Source organism: Bombina bombina, chromosome 12 (assembly GCF_027579735.1).
Source record: "Bombina bombina isolate aBomBom1 chromosome 12, aBomBom1.pri, whole genome shotgun sequence".
Classification (NCBI taxonomy): domain Eukaryota; kingdom Metazoa; phylum Chordata; class Amphibia; order Anura; family Bombinatoridae; genus Bombina; species Bombina bombina.
The window spans coordinates 50799546-50818376 of record NC_069510.1 but is presented as its reverse complement, the minus strand read 5'-3'; the positions used below and the strand labels follow the sequence as shown (position 1 = coordinate 50818376).

At 41.1% G+C, this 18831-nt stretch overlaps 1 long non-coding RNA gene across 1 annotated transcript in view; it reads left to right on the top strand.

Moving 5' to 3' along the window:
- The window catches only part of LOC128643227 (uncharacterized), a 43998-nt gene extending 25915 nt beyond the window's left edge, over positions 1-18083 (top strand). The window contains exon 4 of the long non-coding RNA XR_008399786.1: positions 17305-18083. This is a non-coding gene — a long non-coding RNA (uncharacterized LOC128643227). The remainder of the gene's footprint in view (positions 1-17304) is intronic.
- Positions 18084-18831: the final 748 nt, after the last annotated feature.

Genomic DNA, 18831 nt, shown 5'->3' with positions numbered 1-18831 from the left:
GTGATCAGTCCACGGCCCGCCCTGTTTTAAGGCAGGTAAATATTTTTTAATTTATACTCCAGTCACCACTTCACCCTTGGCTTTTCCTTTCTCGTTGGTCCTTGGTCGAATGACTGGGAGTGACGTAGAGGGGAGGAGCTATATGCAGCTCTGCTGGGTGAATCCTCTTGCACTTCCTGTTGGGGAGGAGTTAATATCCCAGAAGTAATGATGACCCGTGGACTGATCACACTACAGAAGAAAGGAATTTATCAGGTAAGCATAAATTATGTTTTTTCCCACCTCCCTCTAGTCATGGGGGCCGTCACATTACAAATCTAGCTGACCTAACTCTCACATTATCCAGTATCCTTGTGCATAAATAGAATTTTACTGAATTATGCTCTGTACCAGTGATTTATTTAGAAATGTTAATTTAACACTTCCAGTGCTGAGCCATTTTTCACCAGCAATGAAGCAATAATTGGAAGCTTATTAGTTACACATTTTGTAGTACATCTATTACATAAGTGCTGCAGTCATTTCCTTCATTGTGCAAAAAGTATGGTTCACACACAGGGGCCGATTTACTAATGTGCAGGCGGAGATGATCTTCTGTCACCGCACATCGTATCTGATCGGGCTGATTGCTGTCCGCCGCTTCAGGGGCCCAGTCACAAATGCGACCTCTGCACCCCCTGTAGGTCCGCACCTGTACAGAAGTAATTTTGTATTTGCAATAACTGGCCCCACAGTATAAAGGCAGCTCTGATTAGATTAGAAACCAATTAGAATATATATGCAGTTTGCTCCTATCCAAACTTGTATTAAAATGTATTAATCTTCCTATATGGATTCTGTAAAAGCACAGTTATAATACAGGATGAAAAGACTCACGTCCAGTCTCACATGATCCTGTAGTATCTGTTAATCCAAATGGCTAAAGTTCAAATTGAAGTGATTTCCAATTGTGCCTCAAAGGGGGGAAAAATATTCTTAACTCCAAAGTAAAAATCAGATTTCTCATTGGATTAACTACTGTATTGCCATATCCCTCAATGTCCTGTTTTACTTATAAAAATCTTCAAGGTTATTGTACAGATATTACACTATTTTTACACTTTCTCCAATTCATAAAATGACACCAAATATATACTCAAAACAGTATCTATAAACACCAACATCAAAAGAAACAGGTCTAGTAGTTGCCTGGTGATTACTTAGACATAATGATCGGACCACTCACGGTCAGAGCAAAAGGGCATTGTTAGAGTTGTCACAATCACCAACATAGGTTGAATGTTGTGAGATTTACTATTATGACAAACCTGGAATATGGAGGAAAATGCCTCAAGCTAAAAGGAGATTGTAATCACTATTTTAGTTAACTACGTAGCAAGCTGCTATCTGTAAATCTCAGTACTACATACAGTTACATTCACTAATGGTGAATTTTGTTTTTTTAAATTAATTTACTATTGTGACCCTTAGCATCACTGAGCAGAAAACCAACATCTGGCAGGTTAGGTGTGGCCCTGGGCAGCCCTGCTCTAAGTCCATGGTTCTTCAGTTCTATTCCTTAGGGCTCGATTTACCAAAGCCCTACGGCTGCAAGTTCTCACAAGAACTTGCTCGCCGTTATTTATCAAGCAGCGGTCCTTAACCTCTTTGCCACCTCTAAGGTGGCGAAATTCAATCTCCGCGGTCGAGTCCGACCGAGGAGACTGACAGCTCCTGCCCGCACGTGATTGGCTGTGGACGGGTAGGGGGCGGGATTGCATGCGAGCGCAAAATTGCACTCGTGTGCAATGTTGATTACCTGCGGGTAATTTTGCCCCTCCACAGGCGAGCTGAGGCGTACAGGGGCGAGTATACGTGCCCCTGTACGCCTCAGCTTTGATAAATCTAGCCCTTAGTATCCACTGTCTATCACAAATTTACCTAATACCATGTGAAACAATGAGATCTTCTGCAGCGGCTGCTGCTCTCCCTAGGTATGCAAAACTGGACAATGCACTAATTTAAAGGGATAGGAAAGTTAAAATTAAACTTGCATGATTCAGATAGAGCAGGTCATTTTAAGACACTTTTAAATTCACTTCTATTTTTAAATTGTCTTTGTTCTTTTGGTATCCTTAGTTGAAAAAGAATGTGCATATACTAGACTAGTGGGAGCTAGTTGGTGATTGGTGCCTGCACACATTTTTCTCTTGTAATTGGCTCACTAGATGTGTTGAATTCGCTCAGTAGTGCAGTGCTGTTTCTTCAACAAAGGTTATCAAGGGAATGAAGCAAATTTTATAATAGAAGTAAATTAGAATTTTTTTTTAAAATTGTATGTTCTATTTGAATCCTGAAAGAAAAAAAATGGTTTTAAAGAGGCAGCACCTAATTACAGGAACGTCCACCCAAGTGGCCATCGGTTGTGGGAGTTTTTATGTTATCCTACTCAGCCCATAACTCTGGGCTGAGTTATTGAGGAGCTTACCTGCCCTCCAGTTATTTTTCTCACTTACCTGTATCCTGTGAAATCAGCTGAATCTCCTGTATACTGCTGTACCCACTGGTACCCCCATGATGGTCTTACCAACAGTACCCACTGGGTATCCTGTGCCTACTGAGTCTCCTGTGCTTACTGTACCAGTGGCAGCTTATCTGAATCCTGTTGTTACCGCTGCATCTATCTGATATCCTGTGCCAGCCTGACCACCTATACCTGCTGGATATTGCTGGTGTTTTGGTTTAGAAAATAGTAAAATGTATAGCTGGGGTTGCCACCTTTTCTGGAAAAAATTACCCGCCTTACTCAGTGTCTCGGATACAAGACAGCCAAGGCTACCCACCCCCCTACAACCTCACCCCTGTTGTTATCTAGTCTAGGTGTGAAGTGTCTTTCTGTTATTGTGTGAGTCATCCATTGTCCTTTTGTAAGTCAGGATGTGATTAGAATCTTGTTTAACTAACCATTGTCTGATGTTTGTCTCATTGTATAATATTTGTTTCTATTTGTGTAGTAACTACCCCCATTTGTTGGAAATGTATAAAAGCTGTGTTTTCTGTGCAATAAAGCAGTTCTTATTTACCTGAATGCTAGTCTGTCTAGTTATTTGGGTGAGCTCCAGCTAAAATCACTTTCCTGGGCTACATAGCAGCCTGTTCCAGGCAAAGGAAGAACCCTCTGACAGAGCTACCCAGTCGGGGTAGCTGGAGTCTGCCACAGGGTAAGACACTGAGTACTGGTGCTGTCGGGCATCAGGGGTGGCTACAGGCTGTGGTCACTAGCCAGCTACATAGCTGCAGTTGGCAGGGAGGAAGCAGGGCCCGTTTGGTGGGATCCGTCACATTGGTGGCAGTGGTGGGATCTGCTTCTTCCACACGATTCCTGCTGACAGAGAAGGGCCAAAGTAGCTGGTAACTATGGAAGCCGAGTACCTAAGGAGAGTACAGGAGGCACTGACCCAGCTGGACGGTCCTGGTTCTGAACTGGACCAGCTGAGCTGCAGGAGCATTGTCTGCCGGCAACTATGGAGGGAGAGGCTTCAACAAGAAAAGGATTGTGATAGAAAGGTCCTCCCCACAGATGATGAGAGGTACTGGGTCCGGTGGGATTTGCGAGTGCTTTTCCTGGGAGAGCAGCCCATGGAGGAATGGCTATCGGAACTAGATCAACTGGTTTGTGCAGAGATGTGGGTGGAGGACAGCTATCGGGACCTCCGATGGCTCGCTATGCAAGTACGGCCATGGCTGGAGGATTGCTCCCCCACAGAGGGCTTTGGCTTCGGCGGCCCTGGTTTACTATTGGAAAAGTTGACAGAAGACCCAGAATTTGGGAGCGGGGCGAAACTGAGAGTAACGAACATTGGCCTCTCCCGAGAGCAGCTGTTGGATCTCTCGGGGGTACCCTGTCTGGTATCCGTGACACTCAGTATAAATTGGCACAAATAATTATACAGCATAAATTAGGAACTAAAGCTGCTAGGATTATTTTAAATAGTCATTGGTTTAGAATTAGATTCTATTCACTCACCATGATGCCATCATTATGTCTATATTTAATTTTTATTTTCAACTTTAACCTGAACCTTAAAATTATCGGCCATGTCAGTAAAATACCGGCTGGGGATGCAACCTTACGTATAGCTAGTTTATAATGATCTTTCTTTCATATAGGTGGCGATAGTCCATGAGCTAGTGATGATGGGATATACATTCCTACCAGAAGGGGCAAAGTTTCCCAAACCTCAAATGCCTATAAATACACCTCCGACCTCACTTATACGTCAGTTTAAAAAACTTTGCCTCCTTAGGAGGTGGTAAAGCATGATGTTCTTGATTATTCACTGAAAGGCGCTTCTAAGCATATTAAAGCCCAGTTCTTCTCTAAGTACAGTGTTTCTCTGAGGGATGTGAAGGGAGTGTTGTCTGATGACACCATGTTTTCACCTATGGGAAATCTATTCATAAGGCTCTCTGTAAATTCAGTGGCAGGGATTCATCTGCTACTTCTCTTTACAGATCGACATTATACTCCTCTACCATTACCTCTGCTGATATCTTTCAGTACTGGTTTGGCTGTCTGCTATTTGATGATTAGTGGACGAGTGTCTATGGGTAAGTATGTTTTAAATTTGTTTATATAGACACTTGTAGCCATATTGTGGGCACTTTTAATTGATAAAAGATTATATATTATGTATATACATCCCTGGGACAGAATATCACTATTACCCTTGCTTTGTACCCATATGCATTTTAGCATGCTTTATTTTTTCCAAGCCAGCTGTAGTAACTCAATGATTAGCTCAGGTACCTAGCAACTAGACAGGTTTAGAAACGGAATACCAGCTGCAGGTACTTTATATCTTGATTGTGCCTTCAAAACTAGTCTGAACATGTTATCCTGGACACTTATGAGGTATACATGCTGCAGGGTTTGCAGGGAGGAACATGAATAGTGCTGTTCAGTGTCCCTATTTGTCTGCTTTCTATGGTTGAAATTCATGTTCCTACCTGCAAACTCTGCAGCATGTATACCTCATAAGTGTCCAGGAAAACGTGGCAGCCACGTTTTCCTGGACACTTATGAGGTATACATGCTGCAGAGTTTGCAGGTAGGAACATGAATTTCAACCATAGAAAGCAGACAAATAGGGACACTGAACAGCACTATTCATGTTCCTCCCTGCAAACCCTGCAGCATGTATAACTCATAAGTGTCCAGGAAAATGTGGCCGAGGTGGCAACCCTAGATCCAAGGGTACCTGCATTAACTATCTGTAAAGCTACTTAAAGGGACTATAATTTGTTTTTGTGTTTGTTTTTTTCTCTCCTTTCCTCAAAATAGCTTTCTTAAAGGGACACTGACCCCAATTTTTTTTCTTTTGTAATTCAGATAGAGCATGCAATTTTAAGCAACTTTCTAATTTACTCCTATTATCAATTTTTCTTAGTTCTCTTGCTATCATTATTTGAAAAAGAAGGCATCTAAGCTTTTTTTTGGTTTCAGTACTCTGGACAGCACTTTTTTATTGGTGGCTGAATGTATCCACCAATCAGCAAGATCAACCCAGGTTGTTAACAAAAATGGGCCGGCATCTAAACTTACATTCTTGCATTTCAAATAAAGATGCCAAGAGAATGAAGAAAATTTGATAATAGGAGTAAATTAGAAAGTTGCTTAAAATTTCATGCTCAATCTGAATCACGAAAGAAAATTTTTGGGTACAGTGTCCCTTTAAGGTTTTTTTTAGTGCTTATTGCTTTGTTTTTGTTTTATTATGCTATAAGGAGCAGCGAACTCTGTCCCTAAACTGACCCTAGAAAATGAGTCCCCTGAACACATTTTTATCATTATTTAAGTGTGCTTATTATAAAATAACTGAAGTACTGTCTTCAGCTCATTTATGTGACTCATCTGCTGACTAATCTATGTTTCTTTGGGTACTAATACACCTGTTCTATGTTTATTACAGGATGATGCTAACAAAGTACTTCCAACTACAATTTGCAAACTCTGTTTATAAGGTTTTCTGCTGCTCAAATATCTTCAAACAAGCGTAAAGTAGTCCGTTCAGAAATTTTCCTTCTAAGTGCTATGTATCCTGTTCCAAGGGATACTGTGGTATCTTCAGATAATGAGATTTCCTCTAAAGAGTGAGGATCTCTCATCTGCTGTAAGAACCTGATCATTACTCTTTTTTTACACATGGTTCTCTTTTTAATGAGTTCTTAGTCACTTTAATGATTAAAAATCCTAAATATTCTGATGCTAAACTTTGTAATTGTTTAAAATCAATGTTTAAAACAGTTGTTAATCAGTTTTCCCTACACCTAACTGCACTTTGTGACCTGATTGCTAAAATTGGGTGTATATGGTGATCTTTTTTGCAAGGTTTAAAAGTTATAACTATTAAGTTTGCTTCACAATACAAATTCTTTTATTTGGGATGATGTATCTGATAATATAAAAATCTATGTCAGAAGCATGTTGGTAGCTATTCTTACCAGGAGGGCCCTGTGGCTTACATCATGGAATGCTTAATATGGTGTATACAATCTAGATTGTCTCTTTCCTTTCAAAGAAAGGGATCTCTCTACTATTCCTGAAGACATAAAGAACTGACTCCTTTGTTCAAAGCAAGGTTCCTATGGTTTACTCTAGGGACCTAATACTCATTGGAACAAGTCCAACCAGGATAAAAAGTCTGTTCCCACCACCAAGACTACTATTTAAGTAGCATATGCACATATGCTCCAATACTTTGTCTTTCAGCATTTAAATACCACTCCTACTTTGAGTAAGCAGTGAAATGTATTATAAGTTTAGCCCCAGATCTAGTAATCCTGCTAGGGGGCAGTTTTTAACAGGAGTCTTGGATTCAGTTTTTCCCACACCTCTGGGTTCAGAACATTATTCTCATGGATTGATTTAAGAACAAGGCCTCTAAGAGAGAGGTTTTTTTCTATCCATAAAAAATAAATAAATCTTCAAACTGTCTCAAAATTCAGGGCCCTTCAATTGTGGCCTCTGTTTATATATGGCAATAAATTATTCAAGTTCAATGCAAGAGCAGGGAATGGGGTTTTAATCAAATCTCTTAATTTGTTCCAAAGAAGGAAGATACTTTTTAGACCAATTTTGGATCTTGAACTCTAAACAGTTTGTAAAAATTCCATCTTTCAGAATGAAACATTCAGAACTATTCTACGTTAAGCAAGGTCAGTTTATGTCTCTATTAGATGAAAGGATGCTTACCTTCCTAATCCAATTTACTCACAACATTTAGTTTATGGGATTTGTTTTTCTGGAAAGACTTTAGTTTGTTGCTCTTCCGCTATGGTCTAGTTACTACTCTAGCCTACTGCCACACTGCCCTGAATACACTCGATCCTTTCTGATCTCTGAAGTTAAGCAGGGCCAGGCCTGGTCAGTACCTGAAAATGAATAATATCAAGGTATAACCTTTTGTCTATAACAGAACTCAGGTTATTGCAGTGCTTTCAAAACACTAATTCACTACGTGAATGATATCTAGGTCCTTTCCTTTAACCTCAATTTGCACAATACAAGTATTGTTGTTTCTTTAAACAAATTAAGTTCCCATTAATTTTTCTCTAACAGAATAGATATGAATAACATTGTATTAACCTATATGCATATTTAGTCTCTTTCACTCCCTTCAGTGGCTATGTGAATAGAAGTACTAGGTCTCATAATTTCCATTTGCTCAATTTCACGAGACCTCTTCAACTTTATATGCTGTGTCAATGACGCAAGATTTATTTCCAGCCATCTCAAAAAATATTTTAGATTCTAATACAAACCAGTCTGTGGTCGAATCATTAATTTTTTATTCATGAGGCTTCTTACACCTTTCTGATCTGTGATTTCCACAGATACAAATTTCTTTCTAATGACATGATGAGTCCACGGATCATCATTAATTACTGTTGGGATTATCACTTCTGCCCAGCAGGAGGCGGCAAAGAGCACCACAGCAAAGCTGTTAAATATCTCCTCCCTTCCCTCCCACCCCAGTCATTCTCTTTGCCTATGTTAGAGCAAGGAAGTGGTAAAAAAATAAGTTGTTATCTGGCATTACAGTATGAGTCTCCTTACCTTATTTTTTATTCGGGTAAGGTGGGTTTACGTATTAAATTAGGGTTTCTCCCTAAAGTAGTTTCAGATTGCAACATTAATCAGGAGATTGTTGTTCCTTCCTTGTGTCCTAATCCTTCTTTCTCCTGTTAAGTGTAGTCAGTCCACGGGTCATCCATTACTTATGGAATATTTCTCTTCCTAACAGGAAACTGCAAGAGAATTACCCAGCAGAGCTTGCTATATAGCTCCTCCCCTCACCTGTCATACTCAGTCATTCTCTTGCAGCCTAATAGATAGGCAGCTGTGAGAGATCTGTGGTGTTTTTTAACTTAGTTTATTTCTACAATCAAAAGTTTGTTATTTTTAAATGGCACCGGAGTGTGCTATTTATTCTCAGGCAGCTTTAGAAGAAGAATCTGCCTGGGTTTTTTTCTATGGTCTTAGCAGACGTAACTAAGACCCACTGGCTGTTCTCATCTGAGGAGTGAGGTAACTTCAGAGAAGGGGAATAGCATGCAGGGTCCCCCTGCAACAAATAGGTATGTGCAGTAAATTATTTTCTGAGGAATGGAATTGACTGAGAAAATACTGCTGATGCCATTGTAAAGTAAGTTCAGCCTTAAATGCAGCGATAGCGACTGGTATCAGGCTGATGTGTGTGTGTGCACTGAATGTATTTTCTAAGGAATGGAATTGACTCTGAAAATACTGTAAATACTGAAATAATGTATGAGCCTTAACTGCAGTAAAAGCGACTGGTAGCAGGCTTATTAATAATAATACATAACTTTCAAATGTATGTTTAAAACGTTTACTGGCATGTTAATCGTTTTTTGTGAGGTACTTGGTGATAAAACTTATTGGGGCTTGATTTTTACCACATGGCCATTTTTGTTTTCTGCATAGAAACAGTTTCTGAGCTTCCCCACTGTTGTAATATGAGTGGGAGGGGCCTATTTTAGCGCTTTTTTGCACAGTAAAAATTCAGTCACAATCTGTCTACTTCATCCTCCATGATCCAGATCGTCTCTAGAGAGCTCAGGGGTCTTCAAAATCCATTTTGAGGGAGGTAATCAGTCACAGTAGTCCTGTGACAGTGTATTTGACTGTGAGAAAAACGTTAATTATATAATTGTTATCCGTTTTTGGGTACTAAGGGGTTAATCATCCATTTGCTGGTGGGTGCAATCCTTTGCTAACTTAATACATTTACTGTGAAAATTTGGTTGCTATAACTATTTTTGTTCATTGTTATTTCAACTGTGTCAGTTTTTCTGTGCTTCTTAAAGGCACAGTAACGTTTTTTATATTGCTTGTAAATTAATTTTGAAAAGTATTTCCAAGTTTGCTAGTCTCATTGCTAGTTTGTTTAAACATGTCTGACTTAGATGAATCTCTTTGTTCACTATGTTTAAAGGCCAATGTGGAGCCCAATAGAAATTTGTGTACCAATTGCATTGATGCTACTTTGAATAAAAGTCAATCTTTACATGTAAAGAAATTATCACCAGACGACGAGGGGGAAGTTATGCCGACTAACTCTCCTCACGTGTCAGTACCTGCGCCTCCCGCTCAGGAGGTGCGTGATTTTGTGGCGCCAAGTACATCAGGGAGGCCCTTACAAATCACTTTGCAAGACATGGCTACTGTTATGACAGAAGTATTATCTAAGTTGCCAGATTTAAGAGGCAAGCGCGATAGCTCTGGGTTAAGGATAGAGCGCGCGGATGAGATGAGCCATGTCAGATACTGCGTCACAGTTTGCAGAACGTGAGGACGGAGAGCTTCATTCTGTGGGTGACGGATCTGATCCAGGGAGACTGGATTCAGAGATTTCCAATTTTAAATTTAAGCTAGAGAACCTCCGCACATTGCTAGGGGAGGTATTAGCGGCTCTGAATGATTGTAACACGGTTGCAATTCCAGAGAAATTATGTAGGTTGGATAAATACTATGCGGTACCGGTGTATACTGACGTATTTCCTATACCAAAAAGGCTTACAGAGATTATTAGCAAGGAGTGGGATAGACCTGGTGTGCCTTTTACCCCTCCTCCCATATTTAGGAAAATGTTTCCTATTGACGCCACCACACGAGACTTATGGCAGACGGTCCCTAAGGTGGAGGGAGCAGTTTCTACTTTAGCTAAGCGTACCACTATCCCGGTGGAGGATAGTTGTGCCTTTTCAGATCCAATGGATAAAAAATTAGAGGGTTACCTTAAGAAAATGTTTGTTCAACAAGGTTTTATTTTACAGCCCCTTGCATGCATTGCGCCTGTCACTGCTGCGGCAGCATTCTGGTTTGAGTCTCTGGAAGAGGCCATTCGCTCAGCTCCATTGGATGAAATAATGAACAAGCTTAAAACACTTAAGCTAGCTAACGCATTTGTTTCTGATGCCGTTGTGCATTTAACCAAACTTACGGCTAAGAACTCCGGATTCGCCATCCAAGCGCGTAGAGCGCTATGGCTTAAATCTTGGTCAGCTGATGTGACTTCTAAATCGCTTAATATTCCTTTCAAAGGGCAGACCTTATTCGGGCCCGGCTTGAAAGAAATTATTGCTGACATTACGGGAGGTAAGGGCCATGCTCTACCTCAGGACAGGGCCAAATCAAAGGCCAAACAGTCTAATTTTCGTGCCTTTCGTAACTTCAAGGCAGGAGCAGCATCAACTTCCTCCGCTCCTAAACAGGAAGGAGCTGTTGCTCGTTACAGGCAGGGCTGGAAAGTTAACCAGTCCTGGAACAGGGGCAAGCAGGCCAAGAAACCTGCTGCTGCCCCCAAGACAGCATGAAGAGAGGGCCCCCTATCCGGAAACGGATCTAGTGGGGGGCAGACTTTCTCTCTTCGCCCAGGCTTGGGCAAGAGATGTCCAGGATCCCTGGGCGTTGGAGATCATATCCCAGGGATATCTCCTGGACTTCAAGACTTCTCCTCCACGGGGGAGATTTCATCTTTCAAGGTTATCAGCAAACCAAACAAAGAAAGAAGCGTTTCTACGCTGTGTACAAGACCTCTTACTAATGGGGGTAGTCCACCCAGTTCCGCGGACGGAACACGGGCAGGGATTCTATTCAAATCTATTTGTAGTTCCCAAAAAAGAGGGAACCTTCAGACCAATCTTGGACTTAAAAATCCTAAACAAATTTCTAAGAGTTCCATCATTCAAAATGGAGACTATTCAAACCATCCTTCCCATGATCCAAGAGGGTCAGTACATGACCACGGTGGACTTAAAGGATGCCTACCTTCACATACCGATTCACAAGGACCATTACCGGTATTTGAGATTTGCCTTCCTAGACAGGCATTACCAGTTCGTAGCTCTTCCCTTCGGATTAGCTACGGCTCCAAGAATCTTTACAAAAATTCTAGGATCACTTCTGGCGGTACTAAGACCGCGAGGCATAGCGGTGACTCCGTACCTAGACGACATTCTGATACAAGCGTCAAGTTTTCAAACTGCCAAGTCTCATACAGAGATAGTTCTGGCATTTCTGAGGTCGCATGGGTGGAAGGTGAACGTGGAAAAGAGTTCTCTATTACCACTTACAAGAGTTCCCTTTCTAGGGACTCTTATAGATTCTGTAGAGATGAAAATTTACCTGACAGAGGCCAGGTTATTAAAACTTCTAAATGCTTGCCGTGTCCTTCACTCCATTCCACACCCGTCAGTAGCTCAGTGCATGGAAGTAATCGGCTTAATGGTAGCGGCAATGGACATAGTACGATTTGCACGCCTGCATCTCAGACCGCTGCAATTGTGCATGCTAAGTCAGTGGAACGGGGATTACTCAGATTTGTCCCCCCTACTAAATCTGGATCAAGAGACCAGAGATTCTCTTCTATGGTGGCTCTCTCGGCCACATCTGTCCAAGGGGATGACCTTTCGCAGGCCAGATTGGACGATTGTAACAACAGACGCCAGCCTTCTAGGCTGGGGAGCAGTCTGGAATTCCCTGAAAGCTCAGGGATTATGGACTCAGGAGGAGAAACTCCTCCCAATAAATATTCTGGAGTTAAGAGCAATATTCAATGCTCTCCTAGCTTGGCCTCAGTTAGCAACTCTGAGGTTCATCAGATTTCAGTCGGACAACATCACAACTGTGGCTTATATCAACCATCAAGGGGGAACCAGAAGTTCCCTAGCGATGTTGGAAGTCTCGAAGATAATTCGCTGGGCAGAGTCTCACTCTTGCCACCTGTCAGCGATCTACATCCCAGGCGTGGAGAACTGGGAGGCGGATTTTCTAAGTCGCCAGACTTTTCATCCGGGGGAGTGGGAACTTCACCCGGAGGTCTTTGCTCAACTGGTTCGTCGTTGGGGCAAGCCAGATCTGGATCTCATGGCGTCTCGTCAGAACGCCAAGCTTCCTTGTTACGGATCCAGGTCCAGGGACCCGGGAGGGGTGCTGATAGATGCTCTGACTGCCCCTTGGGTCTTCAACATGGCTTATGTGTTTCCACCATTCCCAATGCTTCCTCGTTTGATTGCCAAGATCAAACAGGAGAGAGCTTCGGTGATTCTGATAGCGCCTGCGTGGCCACGCAGGACCTGGTATGCAGACCTAGTGGACATGTCGTCCTGTCCACCGTGGTCTCTGCCTCTGAGACAGGACCTTCTAATTCAGGGTCCTTTCAAACATCCAAATCTAATTTCTCTGAGGCTGACTGCATGGAGATTGAACGCTTGATTCTATCAAGGCGTGGTTTCTCGGAGTCGGTTATTGATACCTTAATACAGGCTAGGAAGCCTGTTACCAGAGAAATTTACCATAAAATATGGCGTAAATTTTTACATTGGTGCGAATCCAAGAGTTACTCATGGAGTAAGGTTAGGATTCCTAGGATATTGTCCTTTCTACAAGAGGGTTTAGAAAAGGGCTTATCTACTAGTTCGTTAAAGGGACAGATTTCTGCTCTGTCTATTCTTCTACACAAACGTCTGGCTGAAGTTCCAGACGTTCAGGCTTTCTGTCAGGCCTTAACTAGGATTAAGCCTGTGTTTAAGTCTGTTGCTCCACCGTGGAGCTTAAACTTAGTTCTTAATGTTCTTCAAGGCGTTCCATTTGAACCCCTTCATTCCATTGATATCAAGTTGTTATCTTGGAAAGTTCTGTTTTTGATGGCTATTTCCTCGGCTCGGAGAGTCTCTGAGTTATCTGCCTTACATTGTGATTCTCCTTATCTGATTTTCCATTCAGACAAGGTAGTTCTGCGTGCTAAACCTGGGTTCTTACCTAAGGTAGTTACTAACAAGAATATAAATCAAGAGATTGTTGTTCCATCTATGTGTCCTAACCCTTCTTCAAAGAAGGAACGACTTTTGCATAATCTGGACGTAGTCCGTGCCCTGAAATTCTATTTGCAGGCAACTAAGGATTTTCGTCAAACTTCTTCCCTGTTTGTCGTTTACTCTGGACAGAGGAGAGGTCAAAAGGCTTCGGCTACCTCTCTCTCTTTTTGGCTTCGTAGCATAATATGATTAGCCTATGAGACTGCTGGACAGCAGCCTCCTGAAAGGATTACAGCTCATTCTACTAGAGCTGTGGCTTCCACCTGGGCCTTTAAAAATGAGGCCTCTGTTGAACAGATTTGCAAGGCTGCGACTTGGTCTTCGCTTCACACTTTTTCAAAATTTTACAAATTTGACACTTTTGCTTCCTCGGAGGCTGTGTTTGGGAGAAAGGTACTTCAGGCAGTGGTTCCTTCTGTTTAATGTTCCTGCCTTGTCCCTCCCTTCATCCGTGTACTTTAGCTTTGGTATTGGTATTCCATAAGTAATGGATGACCCGTGGACTGACTACACTTAACAGGAGAAAACATAATTTATGCTTACCTGATAAATTCCTTTCTCCTGTAGTGTAGTCAGTCCACGGCCCGCCCTGTTTTTACGGCAGGTCTAAATTTTAATTAAACTCCAGTCACCACTGTACCCTATGGTTCCTCCTTTCTCGTATGCTTGGTCGAATGACTGAGTATGACAGGTGAGGGGAGGAGCTATATAGCAAGCTCTGCTGGGTAATTCTCTTGCAGTTTCCTGTTAGGAAGAGAAATATTCCATAAGTAATGGATGACCCGTGGACTGACTACACTACAGGAGAAAGGAATTTATCAGGTAAGCATAAATTATGTTTTTCAGGAGGAACGGCTTCTACACATTCTGGACGTGGTACGTGCACTAAGATTCTTTTTACAGACGACTAAGGTTTTTCGTCAGTCTTCTGTTTAACGTAAGGGACAGTAAGCTATGGCTACTTCTTTTACTTTGTGGCTGAAGAGAATCATTTGCTTTGCCTATGAAACTGCTGGACAGCAGCCTCCTGAGGGAGTAACGGCTCTTTCTGTAAGGGTTGTTCTCTCGTCCTGGGCATTCAAAATTAAGCCTTTATGGAACAGATTTGCAAGCCTGCAACCTGGTCCTCTCTTCACACTTTTTCAGTCTTCTATAAATTTGACTCTTTTGCCTCGGCTGAGGCTTCTTTTGGGAGAAAGGTTTTTCAAGCAGTGGTGCCTTCTGTTTAGGTTTCCTGTCTTGTCCCTCCCTTATCATCTGTGTACTCTAGCTTGGGTATTGATTCCCAACAGTAATTAATGATGATCCATGGACTCATTGTGTCATTAGAAAGAAAACAAAATGTATGCTTACCTGATAAATTTATTTATTTCTTGACACGATGAGTCCATGGCCCGCCCTGTTATTTAGACAGGTTGTTAGTATGTTATAAACTTCAGACACCTCTGCACCTTGTTTCTTCCTTTCTCTCCTTTACATCGGCTTTGCTGTGGTGCTTTGCCGCCTCCTGCTGGGCAGGAGTGATATTCCCAACAGTAATTAATAATGATCCGTGGACTCATCGTGTCAAGAAATAAATAAATGTATCAGGTAAGCATAAATTTTGTTTTTCAGGTTGGAAAGATGTTTTTGGGTCTCTGACAGCACAGGGCTTGGGATCCTCAGAGGTGAGGTTGCCAATCAATATTTCAGAACTTTGTGCAATTTTCAGGACCCTTCAAGCTTGGCCACTGTTAGAAAGGGAGTCTTATCTTAATTTCCAGACAGACAATGTCACAGCAGTAACTTCTGTCAACCACCAAGGGGCAACTCACAGTTCCCTAGCTATGAACAAAGTATCTCACATACTTTCTTGGGCACAATACAATTCCTGTCTAATCACAGGGATTCATATTCCAGGTGTAGATAATTGGGAAGCATATTATCTCAGCCGGCAATCTCTACATCCAGGGGAGTGGTCTCTCCACCCAGATGTATTCTATTACGTTGTACAGATGTGGGCTTCTCCAGAGATAGATCTGATGGCCTCTCATCTGAACAAGCAACTTCCCAGGTACCTTTCCAGGTCCAGGGATCCTCAGGTGGAAATGATGGACGCTCTAGCAGTTCCTTGGTATTACCAGACTGTTTACATTTTTCCCCTCTTATTCCAAGAGTGATCTCAAAGATCATAATGGAACAATCTTATGTATTTCTAACAGCACCAGCATGGCCGCACAGGATTTGGTAGGCAGACCTTGTCCGAATGTCCAGTTGCCAGCCTTTGCCTCTTCCTCTAAGACCAGACCTTCTGTCTCAAGGCCCGTTCTTCCATCCAGATCTCAAATCTCTAAATTTGATGGCATGGAAATTGAACGTTTAGTCCTCAGTCATAGAAGTTTCTCTAACTCCGTGATTAAAACTATAATTTAGGCCTGTAAGCCTGTTTCAAGGAAATTATACCACAAGGTTTGGAAAATCTATATTGCTTGGTGTTCTACACATGATTATTCCTGGCATTCCTTTTGGATTCCTAGGAATCTCCAGTTTCTTCAGGATGGTTTAGATAAGGGTTTGTCTGCCAATACTTTGAAAGACAAATCTTTGCTCTTTCTGTTTTATTTTACAGAAAAAATGGCTAATCTTCCTGATATTCACTGTTTTGTCCAGGCTTTAATTAGAATTAAACCTGTTATTAAAATCTATTTCTCCTCCTTGGAGTCTTAATTTGGTAGTAAAGACTTTGCAATCTCCTCCTTTTGAGCCTATGCATACTTTGGACATTAAACTACTTTGTTGTAAAGTGTTATTACTATTGCCTATCTCTTATGCTAGAAGAGTTTCTGAATTGTCTGCTCTCTCTTGTGAGTCTCCTTATCTGATTTTTCATCAAGATAAAGCAGTTTTGCAGACTTCTTTCAAATTTTTGCCTAAAGTTGTGAATTCTAAAAACATTAATAGGGAAATTATTGTTTCTTCCTTATGTCCTAATCCTAAGAATACTCTTGAAAGATCTTTGCATTCTTTAAATGTGGTAAGAGCTTTGAAATATTATTTTGATGCTACCTAGGATTTCAGACAGACTTCTAGTCTATTTGTTATTTTTTCTGGTTCTAGAAAAGGTCAGAAAGTCTCTGCCATTTCTTTAGCATCTTAGTTGAAACTTCTGAATCACCAAGCTTATTTGGAGGAGGGCCAGTCTCATTCTACAAGATCAGTTGCTACATCTTGGGCTTTCAAGAATGAAGCTTCAGTTGATCGAATCTGCAAAGCAGCCACTTGGTCGTCTTTGCATACCTTTACTAAATTTTACCATTTTTATGTTTTTGCTTCTTCAGAAGCAGCTTTTGGTAGAAAGGTTCTTTAGGCAGCTGTCTAAGTTGGATTCTAGTGCCTATAATTAAAGTTTTTTTAATTTAAAGAAAAGTAATTATTTTTTGTATTTAATTTCTCAGCAAAATAGCTGTTATTCATTTTATCCCTCCCTTTATTGTTACTCGTGGACTACCACATCTTGGGTATTATATCCCACTAGTAGCAAGTTTTTTTTGTTTAAAGCACATTATTTATCCTATTCCTCTTTTTTTATGCTTTTACACCTCACCAACTTGGCTTTACATTAAACTGATGTATGAGTGAGGTGGGAGGTGCATTTATATTCAATTTGAGGTTTGGGAAACTTTGTCCCCTCCTGGTAGGAATGTATATCCCATCAGTAACAAACTTGTGGACTCTCGCCACCATGAAAGAAATGAATTTATCAGATAAGTTCTTACATAAATTATGTTTTATAACCAGCTTTATTTCTTGGAGATAACATATATGTGAAATAGCTGATTCAGTCAGTAATACTATAACAGATAATATTACTTTAAAGAACAAGAGATAATTAATAAATTGTATGTCTGGGATTTGCCCTAATAATGTCACCATCTTTTCCCCCAGAGAGTTCAAATCCTAGTGAAGCAACCACTGAGGGAGTTAGTTGCAGTGAATGACGCTCTTCCATCGTCTGGTTATCACTGACATCTCTTTGTCCTGAGCCTTTTCCAGCCAACGTCTGCTCCATTTAACTAGAGAGGAACCACAGCCTGACAGTCTGTTTTTCCTCTGTGCCCCACTGAATCTAGAGAGCTGAGTGTTGTATCCAACCAGAACCAGTAAGTTACCCTGTTGTTGTAGAAGACAAGTAAAGGCTCAGATACTGATTAATAAAGCACAGCCTGGCCTGAGCTTGCCTCTCACTGGGCTGTACACTTGTAGGACCTCTTAATATAATTATAATTTAATACTGGGTGGCCGATGATAAGAGATTCTCCAATTTAGAGAGAATTTATAGTGCAGACTACACAGGAGCTGAACTCACTAGAAAAATGTCTGAACCTGGAAGTCCCAATGAGATGCCTTCCACAGAAAATAATGAAGCTCTCTGGGATAGAAAATCTCACAGGTGAGGGTGAAGTTAACAGGGGAACACCTATCACAGGTTACTAGATCTCATCCACTAATTCTTCCCCCAAACACTTAACTTCAGTTTAACCTCCTGACAACTGGACTCAGCCTCTGGTCTCTTGTTTCCAACGTCTTCATCTTTCTATATCATTTCATTTAGATTAAGAACTCACAAGCAACTCTTGTATTTACTTTGTATATGTTGTGATCTTTCTAATGTTGTTAATAAAATCTCATATCAGTGTAAACAAATAAAATACATTACAAAGGGATTGATTGTTTACTCAGTCATTGATGTGTGTGAAGGTGCAGTATCAGCTTAGTGATTGGTTCTGATGAGGAGATGCTGAATTCATCTACCATTTCCTCCTCTCTTACTGTACTCACATCCATATTTCTCATTTCAATATCCTCCTCACTTTATTTTAGCCCATCTTGCTAAAATAACCTCTCACTTTCTTATTTGTTTAAACTCATATGTAGAGTGCCGTTATAAATGATTAATCTCACAAGCAGCTAATTAGTCAGTTCTCACACATACACATTAGATGTTTATGTAGAGGTTTAGTGCACATCTAGCATACATGGTGTGGGGATATATCACTAGTGAACCAACAAAAAGATACCTAATAGGTGATAATATAGCAGGTACCTAGCTCACTGAGTTAGTACTACAGAGCATGTGCAAGATTCACAGGATATATGTACTGTATATGCAACATGTGATTGGCTAATGACTGTCACATGATGTAGTAGGAAGGAAAATGTAACTATCAGCTAGATTACGAGTTATGCGCGCTATAGGGAAATTAACAAACGCAACAAAAGTTGCGTTATTTAACCCCCTATAGCGCATCATTTACAAGTTTTTAAAAACCCGGCTTGTGCGTGCGATATGGTGCTTTTAAGCTCCATACTACACCAAAAACAAGCGCTGTTTTGACGTGCTCATGCACACTTTCCCCATAGACATCAATGGGGAGAAGGTGTCAGAAAAAAGTCTAACACCTGCGATCGCGG